This window comes from Bufo bufo, chromosome 2, assembly GCF_905171765.1.
Source record: "Bufo bufo chromosome 2, aBufBuf1.1, whole genome shotgun sequence".
In the NCBI taxonomy this organism is placed as follows: Eukaryota; Metazoa; Chordata; class Amphibia; order Anura; family Bufonidae; genus Bufo; species Bufo bufo.
Genome location: NC_053390.1, coordinates 24,877,768 through 24,894,121, shown reverse-complemented (window position 1 = coordinate 24,894,121; position 16,354 = coordinate 24,877,768). Strand labels below are relative to the sequence as shown.

The 16,354-nt window shown below is 42.7% G+C and overlaps 2 protein-coding genes and 1 long non-coding RNA gene across 3 annotated transcripts in view; 2 read left to right on the top strand and 1 right to left on the bottom strand.

Moving 5' to 3' along the window:
* LOC120991124 (zinc finger protein 585A-like) overlaps positions 1-16,354 on the top strand; it is a 2,129,672-nt gene that overhangs the window by 461,159 nt on the left and 1,652,159 nt on the right. The gene's annotated exons all lie outside the window — the stretch shown is intronic.
* LOC120991122 (zinc finger protein 501-like) overlaps positions 1-16,354 on the bottom strand; it is a 200,565-nt gene that overhangs the window by 181,057 nt on the left and 3,154 nt on the right. The gene's annotated exons all lie outside the window — the stretch shown is intronic.
* On the top strand, positions 1,201-16,332 carry LOC120991198. The gene is made up of 3 exons (XR_005776550.1): positions 1,201-1,503; positions 2,832-2,948; positions 14,398-16,332. It is a non-coding gene; the product is annotated as an uncharacterized LOC120991198 (long non-coding RNA).

Sequence of the window (16,354 nt, the reverse complement as noted above, 5' to 3'; positions counted from 1 at the left end):
AAAAAGAGGGCCCTCGCTATGGTTGGGCTGCTGGTTAAGAAGTAATGGAAGTGCTGATTTCTAGTGTTCATCTGTTTTCCTTTAGGCTAAGGCTCACAATAGCTGATGGAAATAACTTACCAAATAACAGAAGTGTGAACTCAGCCTTAGTCCTAACAGCAGCACAAGCTTTAATTCCTAAGTATGTCACTTCTTTATAATAAACACAGGGTAGGAGAGGTGAGGTATCCTTATATAGACTCAGGGGTATTTAATTAATTTGTAATTAATTAGATTCATTTTCTACTAGTTGACAGAACACCCTATTAGTGTGCTGATGTTAGGACTAAGGGAAAACAGATTAACATTAGAAAGTGACGCTTAAAGAGGACCTTTCACCATAGCCAGGCTATGAGCTGAGCGCTGTGATTGGCCAGCGCTACAGCATAGGAAAAGAAGACGTCGGCAGGATCAAGTGGGTGGAGCCTAACTACTCACATACCGGAGGCTATACCGGGAGAACGGAGCGGCGCCCGGGGATAACAGTAAGTGCAGGGGGATCCCTGGGCGCCGCTCTATACTTCTGTATAGTTAGTTTAGAGGCTTTCCTCTGGTGAAAGGCCCTCTTTAATTTTAGATTTAATATTACCCACAATCAGAGTTTGATATATTGAGAAAATCTAATAAAATGTTTGCAAAAAAAATAGAAAAATTGTGTTAAAAATGGAAAAAATGCATGGTGCATTCATTATTTGACAAGCAAAGACCACGAATGGGTAACCTACCGGCTAGTACTCATCTGAGACATACAAAATACTAATAATTCATCTACTGTACACGTCTCCATTCATGCTCTGCAGGTAATAAAGAAGGGGGAGGATACATATGAAACACGTATATGAGCATCACTTGGTCACTAAGTTCATGTTGGCATTATTCAGGGGTTAATTAACAGGTCTGACATCACAACCGATTCCCACCACCGATATATCACTCAGCTCCTGTATCTAAATAGGTTTACCATTAAACCCCAGTAATGTACATATGAGGTTAAAGTGTAACTGTCACTTTCAGTATTTTTTATGCATAGAGGAAGTGTTTAGGATTATTTTTGCAGTATACTTTAAGCGATTTTGCTCTCTTTTATTAAAAGACAAACTCATACTGCATACATCCATAAAACTGTTCCCATATAATGTAAAACTAATAATAATCTTTATTTATATAGCACCACCATATTCCACGGAGCTTTACAATTCAGAGGGTTCATGTACAAATCAAAATAGACATCACAGAATTACAGGCTAATATACAAATTGGAACACAAGAAGTAAGGACCCTGCTCACAAGAGCTTACAATCTAGGAGGCAATGGGGGGTGACAAAAAGGGTAAAACTGATTGTTTTATAAAGTGGTCCAGCCACCTTTGTACTAGATAGAGCAGTGCAGACGGAGCTGCATCAGCCAGTACACTCAGTGAATAGATTACTGTCTGAAGATGGTGTTCGAATATGAAGAATAAAGGTGTAATGACCGACGTCACGCACAGGGAGGAAAACAGGGAAAGCCCTGCCCAAGGGAGAGGGAAAGGTGGTGACCCCTAACTCACCTTGCGGCTGGCACCTGACTTCCCTGACGTCCCTAGACGGGTTCCTCACCCGTGCGGCGATCACGTGCCTAAACCCTGGCTTTCCCTAATATGAGCCCTAGATAGCAAACCCAGAAAGCTACCATAAGGAAAACAGCCCTATCTTAAATAGAGCGTGCAGCCAACCGCTGCGACTTCCTGACCCCGGGTATAATGGAGTCAGGCGTGGTTCTCGATACCCTCATGACAGTACCCCCCTCTCTACGAGGGGCCTCCGGACACTCAGGACCAGGTCTCTCAGGATGAGAGGCATGAAAAACCCGAACTAGCCTGTCGGCGTTTACCTCAGACGCAGGAACCCACATTCTTTCCTCGGGACCGTAACCTCTCCAATGCACCAGATATTGAAGAGAGCGGCGGACCCGACGAGAATTAACAATTTTGGATATCTGAAATTCTAGATTACCATCCACGACAACAGGAGGGGGTGGCAGCGGTGATGGTTCTAGAGGTGGAACATATTTTTTGAGTAACGATTTATGAAAAACATTATGAATTTTAAAAGTCTGAGGTAAATCCAGACGAAAAGCCACGGGGTTGATGATGGCCAGAGATAATGTAATGACCGACGTCACGCACAGGGAGGAAAACAGGGAAAGCCCTGCCCAAGAGAGAGGGAAAGGTGGTGACCCCTAACTCACCTTGCGGCTGGCACCTGACGTCCCTAGACGGGTTCCTCACCTGTGCGGCGATCACGTGCCTAAACCCTGGCTTTCCCTAATATGAGCCCTAGATAGTGAACGGGCCGGTGGGATCGCTAGTCCGCACCACTATCACTAAGAGGGAAACACCAGGGAGAGGACAGACAAAACAGACAAACACATACACCCAGGTGGGCGACCACAATAGACCACAAAGGTCCAACAGGGATCCGGAGGGTAGCGTTCTGGACCAACTACCAGAGAACGCAGCAACACAGCTCCAGAAGGTCAGAATAGATGTCCAGGCAGGAAGCTCTATCTCTGGCAACCAGAGAAGTGTGAGAGAGGAATATAAGGATGTTTGGGAGTGCTGGACAAGGAACAGCTGAGGAGAAGGAGCTACGGATCCCTGAGTGAGCCAAAAGGGTTTGCAAAGCAAACCCAGAAAGCTACCATAAGGAAAACAGCCCTATCTTAAATAGAGCGTGCAGCCAACCGCTGCGACTTCCTGACCCCGAGTATAACGGAGTCAGGCGTGGTTCTCGATACCCTCGTGACAAAAGGAGGAGGGAATAAAACAGGAAGCGGACAGTTTAGGGAACATAATAAGCCTGCCTGAAAAGATGTGTTTTTTAGGCACATTTGAAGCTAAAGAAGTTGGGAATTGACCTGATTGTCCAGTCAGTGCATTCCAGTGAGCTGGTGCAGCAACACAAGAAAGTCTTGAATACGAAAGTGAGAGGTACGAATTATGAAGGATTTTAATCTTAGATCTTTGGCAGAACGGAGCGTGCGGTAGGATGGTAGACAGAAATGAGGGAGTTTATATAGGGAGGTGCAGCACCGCGGAGAGCTATGACTGGCACAAGCTAGTAGCATCTGTATAGCGGGTGGACAGATAGATGAGCCTGGCTGCAGCATTAAGGACAGACTGAAGGGTGGAGAGTTTAGTTAGGGGAAGATAGATTAGTAATGTGTTACATAAGTCAAGAAAAGAATGAATCAAAGCAACAAGTTTTGTCTGTTGCAACCGTGAGAAAAGGGCAGATTCTGGAGATGTTCTTGAGGTGTAGACAAGAGCATGCAAGGGATTTTATATGGGAAAGAAAAAAAAAGATCTGGGACAAACATAAACCCAAAACAGTGAGATTCTGCCCCAGAGTTAGGATAGTACCACAGACTGAAATTGAAATATCAGGTTTAGGTGGGTTAGTAGAAGGTGGGAAATAGAGGTAGTTCAGTTTTTGAGAGATTCCGTTTTAGAGAGAGGACATGATATTAGAAACAGCTGCCAGATAATCACTGGTGTTTTGTAGAACTGCTGGAGTGATATACTGAAAACCAGTATATTTGGAGATTTGGAGAGTCATACCTACTAGGGGGTCATACCATGGGGGAGTAATAAAGCCCACCATAATGCCCCCCCCCCCCCCCAGTAGAAATTATTCTCCTTATAATGTGACAGTGCAAAAAATACCCCCTTGTAATGCCCCCAGTTGAGCTAATGTCCCCATAGTGCCCCCATAATGTGCCAGTATAAAATACCCCTATATAGTGCCCCAGTAGATGCCCTCAGTGTGCCCTATAATTTGTAAGTATAAAATACCCCTTCTTAGTGCCCCCCGTAAAAGCCCCCATAGTGCTCCTCTCCCCCCTTCCTCCTAGTGCTCCCCATAATGTACCAGTATAAAATGCCCCATATATAGTGCCCCAGTAGATGCCCTCAGTGTCCCCCATAATTTGTAAGTATAAAATACCCCTTCTTAGTGCCCCCCGTAGATGACCCCATAGTAATTTTCTCCCCCCTTCCCCATAGTATCCACCATCATGTGTCCCAGTATAAAATGCTACTGTACAGAGCCCCCCATATAAAATACCCCTTCTTTGTGGCCTTAGTAGATGACCCTATAGTGCCCACCAATAATGTGCCAGCAATAAGTGCCCCAATCATGTGCCAGTGATAAGAGCCCCCCATCACGTGCCAGTAATAAGAGCCCCCATCATGTGCCAGTAATAAATGCCCCCCCATCATGTGCCAGTAACAAGAGCCCCCCATCATGTGCCAGTAACAAGAGCCCCCCATCATGTGCCAGTAATAAGCCCCCCATTATGTGCCAGTAATAAGAGCCCCCCATCATGTGCCAGTAACAAGATCCCCTCCATGTGCCAGTAACAAGAGTCCCTCATGTGCCAGTAAGAGCCCCCCATCATGTGCCAGTAACAAGAGCCCCTCTATCGTGTGCCAGTAACAAGAGCCAACCCATCATGTGCCAGTAACAAGAGCCAACCCATCATGTGCCAGTAACAAGAGCCCCCTCATCATGTGCCAGTAACAAGAGCCCCCCATCATGTGCCAGTAACAAGAGCCCCTCCATGTGCCAGTAAGAGCCCCCATCATGTGCCAGTAATAAGCCCCCCATCATGTGCCAGTAATAAGAGCCCCCCCCAATGTTCGAGTAACAAGAGCCCATAAGCCCCCCATCATGTGCCAGTAATAAGCCCCCTCATCATGTGCCAGTAATAAGCCCCCCATCATGTGCCAGTACTAAGAGCCCCTCCATCATGTGCCAGTAACAAGATCCCCTCCATGTGCCAGTAACAAGAGCCCCTCATGTGCCACTAAGAGCCCCCATCATGTGCCAGTAATAAGCCCCCCATCATGAGCCAGTAACAAGAGCCAACCCATCATGTGCCAGTAACAAGAGCCCCCCCAACATGTGCCAGTAACAAGAGCCCCTCCATGTGCCAGTAACAAGAGCCCCCCATGTGCCAGTAAGAGCCCCCCCATCATGTGCCAGCCCAGTAACAAGAGTCCCCCTAATGTGCCTGTAAAACTATTGTACATATAAAATAAAATAAAAACACTTATACTTACCTCCATGTCAGCGATGTGATGCAGGCCTCTTCTGGCCTGTGTCCCGCGCTGTATGGCTCAGGCGGCGCGATGACATCATCGCGCTGCCTGCGCCAGCCTCTGATAGGCTGCAGGCACTAGGCCGGCAGCCTATCAGAGGAAGGGGAAGGGACACGCCTCTCTGCCCAGCCGCACTAGCACAGGCATATGTATCGCTGTCCTGAGGACGGTGATACAGATGACTATGGAGATGAGCGCAATGGAAGTGCTCATCTCCCTGTGCCCTGCGGCCGCTGCCTTCCCCGAGCTGCTCAGTTGGGGGGGAACATGGGGGGGCACAGCGTGATGTAGGGGGGCCGTGGCCCCCTCTGGCCCCCCTTGGCGACACCACTGCCTTTGAGGACCAAAGGAGGTATTTGTCCCATGTTTTTAATTGCCTGTTTCATCCTATTAAGAACTTAACTCCTTAAGGACCGGGCTCATTTTCACCTTAAGGACCAGGACATTTTTTGCAAATCTGACCAGTGTCACTTTATGTGGTGATAACTTTAAAACGCTTTGACTTATCCAGGCCATTCTGAGATTGTTTTTTCGTCACATATTGTACTTCATGACACTGGTAAAATGGAGTAAAAAAAAATCATTTTTATTTATAAAACAAATACCAAATTTGCCCAAAATTTGGAAAAATTTGCTAATTTCCAAGTTTAAATTTCTCTACTTCTATAATACATAGTAATACCTACAAAAATAGTTATTACTTTACATTCCCCATATGTCTACTTCATGTTTGGATCATTTTGGGAATGACATTTTATTTTTTGGGGCTGTTACAAGGCCTAGAATTTTAGAAGCAAATCTTGAAATTTTTCCGAAATTTTCAAAAACCCACTTTTCAAGGACCAGTTCAGATCTGAAGTCACTTTGTAAGGCTTACATAATAAAAATCACCCAAAAATGACCCCATTCTAGAAACTACACCCCTCAAGGTATTCAAAACTGATTTTACAAATTTTGTTCTTCCCAGAAGAATTAATGGCAAATAGAGATACAATTTCAAAATGTCACTTTTCTGGCAGATTTTCCATTTCCATAATTTTTTTCCAGTTACAAAGCAAGGGTTAACAGCCAAACCAAACTCAATATTTATGGCTCTGATTCTGTAGTTTACAGAAACACCCCATATGTGGTCGTAAACCGTTGTACGGGCACACGGCAGGGCGCAGATGGAAAGGAATGCCATGGTTTTTGGAAGGCAGATTTTGCTGGACTGGTTTTTTGACACCATGTCCCATTTAAAGCCTCCCTTATGCACCCCTACAGTAGAAACTCCACAAAAGTGACCCCATTTTAGAAACTAAAGGATAGGGTGGCAGTTTTGTTGGTACTACTTTAGGGTACATATGATTTTTGGTTGCTCTATATTACACTTTTTGTGAGGCAAGGTAACAAGAAATAGCTGTTTTGGCGCTGTTTTTATTTTTTGTTATTTACAACATTCATCTGACAGGTTAGATCATGTGGTATTTTTATAGACCAGGTTGTCATGGACGCGGCAATATCTAATATGTAAGTTTTACACAATAACCGCTTTTTGAAACAAAAAAAAAATATGTTTTAGTGTTTCCACAGTCTGAGAGCCATAGTTTTTTCAGTTTTTGGGCGATTATCTTGGGTAGGGTATGATTTTTGTGGGATGAGATGACGGTGTGATTGGCACTATTTTGGGGTGCGTATGACTTTTTGATCGCTTGCTATTACACTTTTTGTGATGTAAGCTGACAAAAAAATGGCTTTTTTTACACTGTTTTTATTTTTTACGGTATTCACCTGAGGGGTTAGGTCATGTGATATTTTTATAGAGCAAGTTATTACGGACGCGACAATACCTAATGTGTATTCTTTTTTTTTATTTATGTAAGTGTTACACAATAATATCATTTTTGAAACAAAAAAAAAATCATGTTTTAGTGTCTCCATATTCTGAGAGCCATAGTTTTTTCAATTTTTGGGCGATTATCTTAGGTAGGGTCTAATTTTTTGCGGGATGAGATGACGGTTTGATCGGCATTATTTTAGGGTGCATATGACTTTTTGATCACTTGCTATTACACTTTTTGTTTTTTTACGGTGTTCATCTGAGGGGATAGGTCATGTGATATTTTTATAATACCTAATATGTATACTTTTTTTTATTTATGTAAGTTTTACACAATAACCGCTTTTTGAAAACAAAAAAATTATGTTTTAGTATCTCCATATTCTGAGCCATAGTTTTTTTATTTTTTGAGCGATTGTCTCAGGTAGGGGCTAATTTTTTGTGGGATGAGGTGACTGTTAGATTGGTACTATTTTGGTGTGCATAAGCCTTTTTGATCGCTTGCTGTTGTACTTTTTGTGATGTAAGGTGACAAAATATGGTTTATTTAGCACAGTTTTTATTTTTTACGGTGTTCATCTGAGGGGTTAGGTCATGTGATATGTTTATAGAGCCGGTCGAAACGGATGCGGTGATACCTAATTTGTCTACTCTTCCCCCCCTCCCAATTTTTTACCAATTTGTTTTTACTTTATTTGGGGAAAATGACGTTTTTGTTTATTTTTATTTGAAACTTTAAATTTTTGGGGGGGAAAACTTTATTTTTTCAACTTTTTTTCATTTTATTTTTTGTCCCACTTTGGGACTTCAACTTTTGGTGGTCTAATCCTTTACAATGCATACTTTAGTATTGGAATGCATTGGCTGTATGAGTAATACAGTGAGTATTACTCATACAGCTTCCGGCCTGTAAGATCCAGGGGGCTTGATCTCACAGGCTCGTCACAGGAAGGCAGCGCCGATGCCTCAGGAAGACATCGTGCTGCCTTCCATGCCGTTGAGTCCCCCCTACAGCCGCATGGGGACCCGATGGCACCGCCGCCCGCAGCACCAGGTAGAAGCTGCACGCCGACACAGGGGGGTCACGGGACCCCCCTGCGCATTGACCCAAGGTGCCTGCTCAATGATTTGAGCAGGGACCTTGTTCCGATCACCGCCCGCAGCGCGGCGGTGATCGGAAATACACAGGACGTACCGGTACGCCCTGTGTCCTTAAGTACCGGGACATCAGGGCGTATCAGTACGCCCTGTGTCCGGAAGAGGTTAAAATACTTTTTTGTTTTGTTTGAGTCAAAATATTAGTTCTTATCAACAAACGGATCTAGCTTTTTGCCAGTTATTTCATGAAATGGCTTAGTTACAGCAACTGAAGTTTATGAACTTTAAAAAAAAAAATTGCTTCTTTTGGCGTTCCATAAAAAGTGACCTAAATAGTCAGATGTTATTGGATCATCTGATATTTGTTGATAGACTTGTGTTTGACAACAACAAATGTTTTTTTGAGATATTTTATCATTTGAACTAATTTGGCTGACATTTTTTGCTCTGGGATACATATGACCCTATGGTCCTCAACGGACCATACCTTAACCCCTTAGGGACGCATGACGTATTGGTACGGCATGTTTCCCGAGTCCTTAAGGGCCCATGACGTACCAGTACGTCATGGGTTTAAAACGCGATTGCTGCGCAGAGGGGGTTAATCGGAACAGGATGCCCGCTGAAATCATTCAGCGGGCATCCTGTCACAACACCGGGGGGGGGGGGGGGCCCCCCCCGTATCGGCGATCGCAGCAAACTGCAGGTCAATTCAGACCTGCGGTTTGCTGCGTTTCCGGTCCATTCGGGTCTCCGGTGACCTGATGAACCGGAAAAGGACTGTGATCGATTACACACCACCAATCACAGTCCGAGCATTTGGTAGAGGCGGTGCTGGCCGTGGTGCTGAATGCCGCTGTCCAGGGTGCTGATTGGTGCAGGGAGAGAGGCGCGAGATTCAAACTTCTTGCGCTCCTCTCTCCCCTCCTCTTCCTGTTCAGCACCTGCACCGTCCAGCACAGTCCTCCTGCGATCCCCCCCATCGGCACCCATCACCCTCCTGCACCCATCACCCTCCAGGTAGGTTAGGGTCAGTGAGGGAGAGGCACCGTTAGGCAGGGATAGAAGGGAAAAGTTAGTTAGAGGAAAAAAAAAACACTTTATCTAAACTTAATATTTTCTGGCTTTGAGACCCTAGACCCCCCCCTGCCACTTTCCCCGTCGACTACAATCGGTATATGGGAGGAGTTGATCTCTCTGATCAAGTCCTCAAGCCATAAAATGCCATGCGTAAAACCCGGGCATGGTACAAAAAAGTTGCGGTCTACTTGGTACAGGTTGCCTTGTACAACGCTTTTGTACTATCCCGAAGCGCTGGCAACACAGGGACATTCCTCCAATTCTATGAGGCAGTCCTCAAGGACCTGATTTTTTCAGACCGGGAAAGAGCAGGCCGGAGTACCTCGGGAATTGGAGGCGCCCGGATGGTCCCTGGCCAACATTTTCCAGGTGTGGTCCCCCATACTGGAAAGAAGGGACGAACCCAAAAAAGATGCAGAGTGTGTCACAAGAGGGGGATACGGAAGGACACCACCACTCAATGTGACACTTGCCCCGATCACCCGGGCCTCTGCGTTATCGATTGCTTCAGGAAGTATCACACTTCCATGGAGTACTCAATTTTTATAATCCTCAACAGTCCCCTAGAGAACATAAAAAACTATGCCTCTCAGACTTTGGAGACACGGAACAATTTTTTTCCCCCAAAAATATTAGTTTTAGTGCAGGCATCCTCAAACTGCGGCCCTCCAGATGTTGTAAACCTATAACTCCCAGCATGCCCAGACAACCTGCAGCCATCAGCAGGGCATGGTGGGAATTGTAGTTTTACAACATCTGGAGGGCCGCAGTTTGAGGATGCCTGCTTAGTGTCTCCAAAGTCTGAGAGCCATACATATTGGGCATCGCCGCGTCCGTATAAATCTTCTCTATTAAAATTATATGTAACCTACCCCTCCCCCCCCCCCCCCCCGGATGAACAGCGTTAAAAAAATAAAATAAAAAAACGTGTAAAAAAAAAGCCATTTTTTGTCACCTAACATCACAAAAAGTGTAATAGTGAGCGATCAAAATGTCATATGCACCCCCAATTAGTGCCAATAAAACCGCCATCTCATCCTTCAGAAAATGAGTCCCTACATTAGATAGTCGCCCAACAAAAAAAAAACAACTGTAGCTCCCAGGCTATGGAGATACAAAAATAATTTTTGGGGGTTCCTAAAAAGATAATATAGTGTAAAATCTAAATAAATTTTTAAATGTAGACATATTAGGTATCGCCACGTCCGTAAGAATCTGCCCTATAAAAATAACATTTTACCAAACCCCTCGGATGAACAGCGTTAAAAATATTAAATAAAAACGGTGCCAAAACACAAATTTTTGGGCAAAATTTCCATTTGAATCCTTTTTTTCTGGTAATAAAGCAAGGGTTAACAGCCAAACAAAACTAAATATTTATTGCCCTGATTCTGTAGTTTGCAGAAACACCCCATATGTGGTATAACGCCATATGGTTTCTGGACGGCAGATTTTGATGGACTGGTTTATTTACACCATGTCCCATTAGAAGCCCCCCCTGATGTAGCCTAGACTAGAAACTCCAAAAAAGTGACCCCATCTAAGAAACTACACCCCTCAAGGTATTCAAAAGTTACTTTACAAACTTTGTTAACCCTTTAGGTGTTCCACAAAACTAAATAGCGAATGTAGAAACAATTTTAGAATTACATTTTTTTGTTACCTTGCCTCAAAAAAGTGTAATATAGAGCAACCAAAAATCATATTTACCCTAAAATAGTCCCAAAACAACAACCACCTTAACCCGTTGTTTCCTAGATGGGGTCACTTTTATGGAGTTTCGACTCTAGGGGTGCATCAGGGGGCTTGAAAGGGTACATGGTGTAATCAAACCAGTACAGCAAAATCTGCATTCCAAAAACCATATGGCGTTCCCCTTCTTGTCCTGTCGTTTAGCCAAATAGTAGTTTAGGACCACATATGGGGTGTTTCTGCAAACTACAGAATCAGGGCAACCCATATGGAGTTTTGTTTGGCTGTTAACCCATTTTTTCCAGTAATAAAATAAGGGTTAAAATGGAAAATTTTCCAAAAAATAGAAATTCCAAAATTGTTCTCCATCTGCCATTAACTCTTGTGGAACACCTAAAGGGTTAACAAAGTTTGTAAACCCAGTTTTGAATACCTTGAGGGGTGCACTTTCTTAGATGGAGTCACTTTTTTGGAATTTCTATTCTAGGGGTGCAACGGGGGCTTGAAATGGGACATGGTATAAACAAAACCAGTCCTGCAAAATCTGCCTTCCAAAACCCATATGGCGTTCCCCTCCTTCTATGTCCTCCCGTTTGGCCAAACAGTAGTTTAGGACCACATATGGGGTGTTTTTGCAAACTACAGAATCAGGGCAACCCATATTGAGTTTTGTTTGGCAGTTAACCCTTACTTTATTAAAGGAAAAAATGGGTTAAAATTGAAAATTTTCCCAAAAATTTAAATTCCAAAATTGTTTCTCCATCTGCCATTAACTCTTGTGGAACACCTAAAGGGTTAACAAAGTTTGTAAACCCAGTTTTGAATACCTTGAGGGGTGCACTTTCTTAGATGGAGTCACTTTTTTGGAATTTCTATTCTAGGGGTGCAACGGGGGGCTTGAAATGGGACATGGTATAAACAAAACCAGTCCTGCAAAATCTGCCTTGCAAAAACCATATGGCGTTCCCCTCCTTCTATGTCCTCCCGTTTGGCCAAACAGTAGTTTACGACCACATATGGGGTGTTTCTCCAAACTACAGAATCAGGGCAACCCATATTGAGTTTTGTTTGTCAGTTAACCCTTGCTTTGTTCCTGGAAAAAATTGATTATATTGGAAAATTTTCCAAAAAATCTAAATTCTTAAATTTTATGTCCATTTGCCATGAAGTCTTGTGGAAGACCTAAAGGGTTAACAAAGTTTGCAAAATCAGTTTTGAATATCTTGAGGGGTGTAGTTTCTAAAACGGGGTCATTTTTGGATGGTTTCTATTACGTAAGCCTCACAAAGTGACTTCAGACCTGAACTGGTCCATAAAAAGTGGGATTTAGAAAATTTCAGAAAAATTTCGAAATTTGCTTCTAAACTTCTAAGCTATGTAACATCCCCAAAAAATAAAATATCATTCCCAAAATGATACAAACATGAAGTAGACATATGGGGAATGTAAAGTCATCACAATTTTTGGGGTTTCACTATGTATTACAGAAGTAGAGAAACTGAAACTTTGAAATTTGCTAATTATTCCAAATTTTTGGTAAATTTGGTATTTTTTTATGCAAAAAATTTAACTTTTTTGACCCAATTTTAGCAGTGTCATGAAGTACAATATGTGACGAAAAAACAGTCTCAGAATGGCCTAGGTAAGTAAAAGCGTTTTAAAGTTATCAGCACTTAAAGTGACACTGATCAGATTTGCAAAAAATGGCCAAGTCCTTAAGGTGAAATAGGGCTGAGTCCTTAAGGGGTTAAAGAAACCCTGGCTATATGCAGAGTTGTTTATCAAATAACTTTGGACAGGTATAGAAGTCATTCAGCCTGCGCTTTATCTGAGCTCTGTGGAACCTTAGGGACCGTCGATAAAAAGCATTTTTCCAGTTACTGTACAGTTTTACCTCTTGGAACTCAACAGCAACTGATAAAACTTTCATTCAGCATGACACTAGATGTACACAGGCATACAGCTAATGCTATGCTAAGCAATAACAGTGTTAGAAAGTAAAAGATAATTTGTACAGAATAAGTGGGACAAGATAATGTGCTACACTCATTTCTGTAACCATTTGAGAAGAAGGGAGGGGGGAGTGAGGAGATGCAGCACAAAGAAAATGGATGGACAATAGATCAGTGACACTGTTGTCAAATTTCCTTACATGCAAAAAGGATGATATGACCCATGCGCTGAGAAGGCAGGCAGGATGTGCAGAAAAGCTGCATATTCCATGTCCAACCATTGTTACTATTTACAAGAAGTACATGGGGGATGTGGACCTGATGGATCAGAAGAAAGTGTCCTATGAGACAGACCGGAAGTCAAAAATAAAGTTTTATTTGAGGATTTTCTTTGACCTCCTAGATATTGCTGTAAACAACAGTCACTGCATTTATATACAAGCAAATGAAGAGAGGCACCCAGAGTACAAAGCGATTACACCACTGGAATATCGGCAGATGATAGCAACAGACAAAGAAAAACTCCGTCAGCGCCAGTCAGAAGTTCACGAAGTGTCCTTCCAGCACCAAAGCCGAGACATTCCATGATTAGAAGCAATAGACACAAATAATGTGCTCAATGTGCCAAACATGGGAATGAAACTCGTACGGACAGCCTCTGCGACACATTTAACTTGCACCTTTGTTACACAAAGACACGCAACTGCTTTGCTGACTATCATAGCCTGAACTGTTAGGCTATCACATATTGAGATTTTGCATTTTGCATCTTTGCATTTTGAGACAGTGACAGTACCTTGATGCATACGATTTTGGTTTTGGCCTACCATGAAGCTATTAGCATATGTACATAAATACATGTTATTGTTGAAATTGTTTCGAGCAAGTATCTAAATAAATAAGAGTAGCAGAATTTGACTTAATTTATTATGACCTTCTTTAGAATTAATTGTAAAATAAATTTAAAGTTCCAGAAACGGACAATGCTAGCAACCTTGTCTCCCTTGAGGACCATAGGGAAACATTTGTCCCGTGTCATAACTCCACCCCCAAAAATTACACAAGTGTGGAAATGGTTTTATTTATTGTTCAAATACATTCTTAAAAGGGAAAAATATATAATTATTTTATATTGATGACGATAATCTTATGGTCCTCAAAGGGTTAAGGCCATTTGAGCATGGTGAAGAGGAGTTTGTGTTCTACTATATAAATTGCTGCAGAGAGAGCTCCAGAAGAATCAGTAGACAATAGTTGTCATTCTTTTTTGCTGTCAGATGACTGTTAGACACTTTGGTAATGGCAGTTTCTTTAGAGTACAGAGGAGAGGTTAGAGACAGGTCGGTAGTTAGCAGCAGAGGTTGCGTGAAGAGATGAAGTAGTGGGGTTATAATACAATGTTTAAAAGACGATGGAAAGATGCCAGAAGAGAGAGGTTAAATACTGTATTTAGTTGACTAATGACAGTAGAGGTGAGGGAATTGATTCACTACTGTAGGTCGTGGGTTGAGAAGATGATGGAAGCCTGGTGACTTCTTCTGTTATAAGGTCAAATGAAGATAGAGAACAACAAGTGTGGGATGGAGGGGGATCGAAGCCGGTTGGAGACTGAGAGATTATTCCCTGCTGGCTGTATTTTTTTTTATCTCTGAAGTAAGTGGCCAGGTCTTCAGCACAAAGAACAGTGATGGGCACATGCACTTTAGGGCTTAGAAGGGAGTGAAAACAATTTTAGAACCATTTTTGGTTATTTGAAAGAGAGGAGATAAGAAAGGTGAAATAGTTTTTTTTGCAAGGTGGGGGCAGAGTTGTAAGTATTAAATACCAATTTATAATAGAGAAAATCTGCAGATACTTGTAATTTTTTCCATAAACATTCAGCACACCTAGAGAACCACTGGATAAAATATATTTAGGTGTGTGCCAGGATGGTTTTGAGGGTGTGGTTGTCATGATTGGCAGCCAGATCCGCACAAGAGGGGGCCCAATAAATAGAATATACAAAAACAGGAATGAGATTCCTCAGTGGCTGATACCTTTTAATGGCTAACTGAAAAAATGACAGTTTTATGACCTTTTTATCTAATAGGCTGCTGGGAGTAAATGGTGAGTAGGCTTCTGTATGTGTGAGTAGTACTGTCATGAGAACAGTGAGAGATTTATATAGTAAGGGAAAGAAGATTGTGGTCAGAAAGTGAGAAGCATGAGCTAATAAAGTCAGGGATTGAGCAGAGGCATGAGGAAGTGAGTTGTTTGAGGCTGAGAGAGGAGGTTATAGAAGGAAAGTGAGGCCGTTGGGGAGATTGGATCATCAATGGGGATGTTGAAACTACTTCTCCCTGTCTCCTCGCCAAGTAATTCTGAATTTCAGTGCAGTTCCCTGACTGTATCTGTCATCTATTTCCGCAATACACTCACTAACTCCTATAAAGACACATTTCCAGGCTTGTCTATCAGGTTCCATACTGTGCTGCCACTGCTACGAACCCTACATAGCCACACATCTCCTGCCTTGTCCGTTAGGTTTCATACTGTATTGCTGACACTGCAGCTACTACTGCCCCTGCTGCCATTTCTACTACCTCTACACAGCCACATATCTCTTCTCCTGTCTGTCAGGTTCCATACTATACTGTTGGCCTTGCAGCTACTACTGCCCCCGCTGCCTTTTCTACTATCCTTACACAGCTGCACATCTCCTGCCTTATCTGTCAGGTTCCATACTATACTGCTGATGCTCCAAAAAATAGGGAGAATGCTTGATCGAAACAAGCCATTGCTTCTTCTGACACCACCATGTGTAAACACTGCCAGCCACATTTCCCAAAAAGAAATAATTTTTGGGCAGTTTTTTTTTTTTATGAGTATAACAAAGTGAACAGTGCAGAGTGTTATTAAAGGGAATCTGTCACCCACATTTCACTAATAAAACAACCTGCAATGGCCAGCAGTACATGGTATAACCTTTATGAGCATACCTGTTTGTCACCAGGATATGCAATGAATACCCAGAAGAAGAACTTCTATCCATATGCAAATCAGATCCAAAGTGCCCAGCTAGATAGGTTTTCCTTTTGAAAATTACCAAGCCCTCCTCTTTCCCCAGTGTCTCCTCCTCTCCTAACTTCCCAAGCCTTCCTTCCCTCTCCACTGACGTCACAGTGTATTGTTTCCAAATCTTGTGCAGGTGCCCTCTGATGCTTTTCCAGCACCTGCTCACTACATTCCCTTTTGCGGGCTCTTGCCTCGGGGATATGTTCTGTGCAGATTTGGTATTGAAGCACCACAACATAAGGGGAGAGGAGAGGAATAGTAGGGAGGTATGGATAAATTCAGTGCACACCCTGGTGACAAACATTTATCATCGGAATTGTTTTACCATGTAATGCTGGCCATTACAGTTAATTTTGTTAGTAAAAAGTTGGTGAAAGATTCCCTTTAAACAGGCTGTTTATTGACTTATTCATTTGAATCTGACCCAAAACATATTTCAAGACATGTACTCATCTCTTCTTTTATCCAGTGTGACAT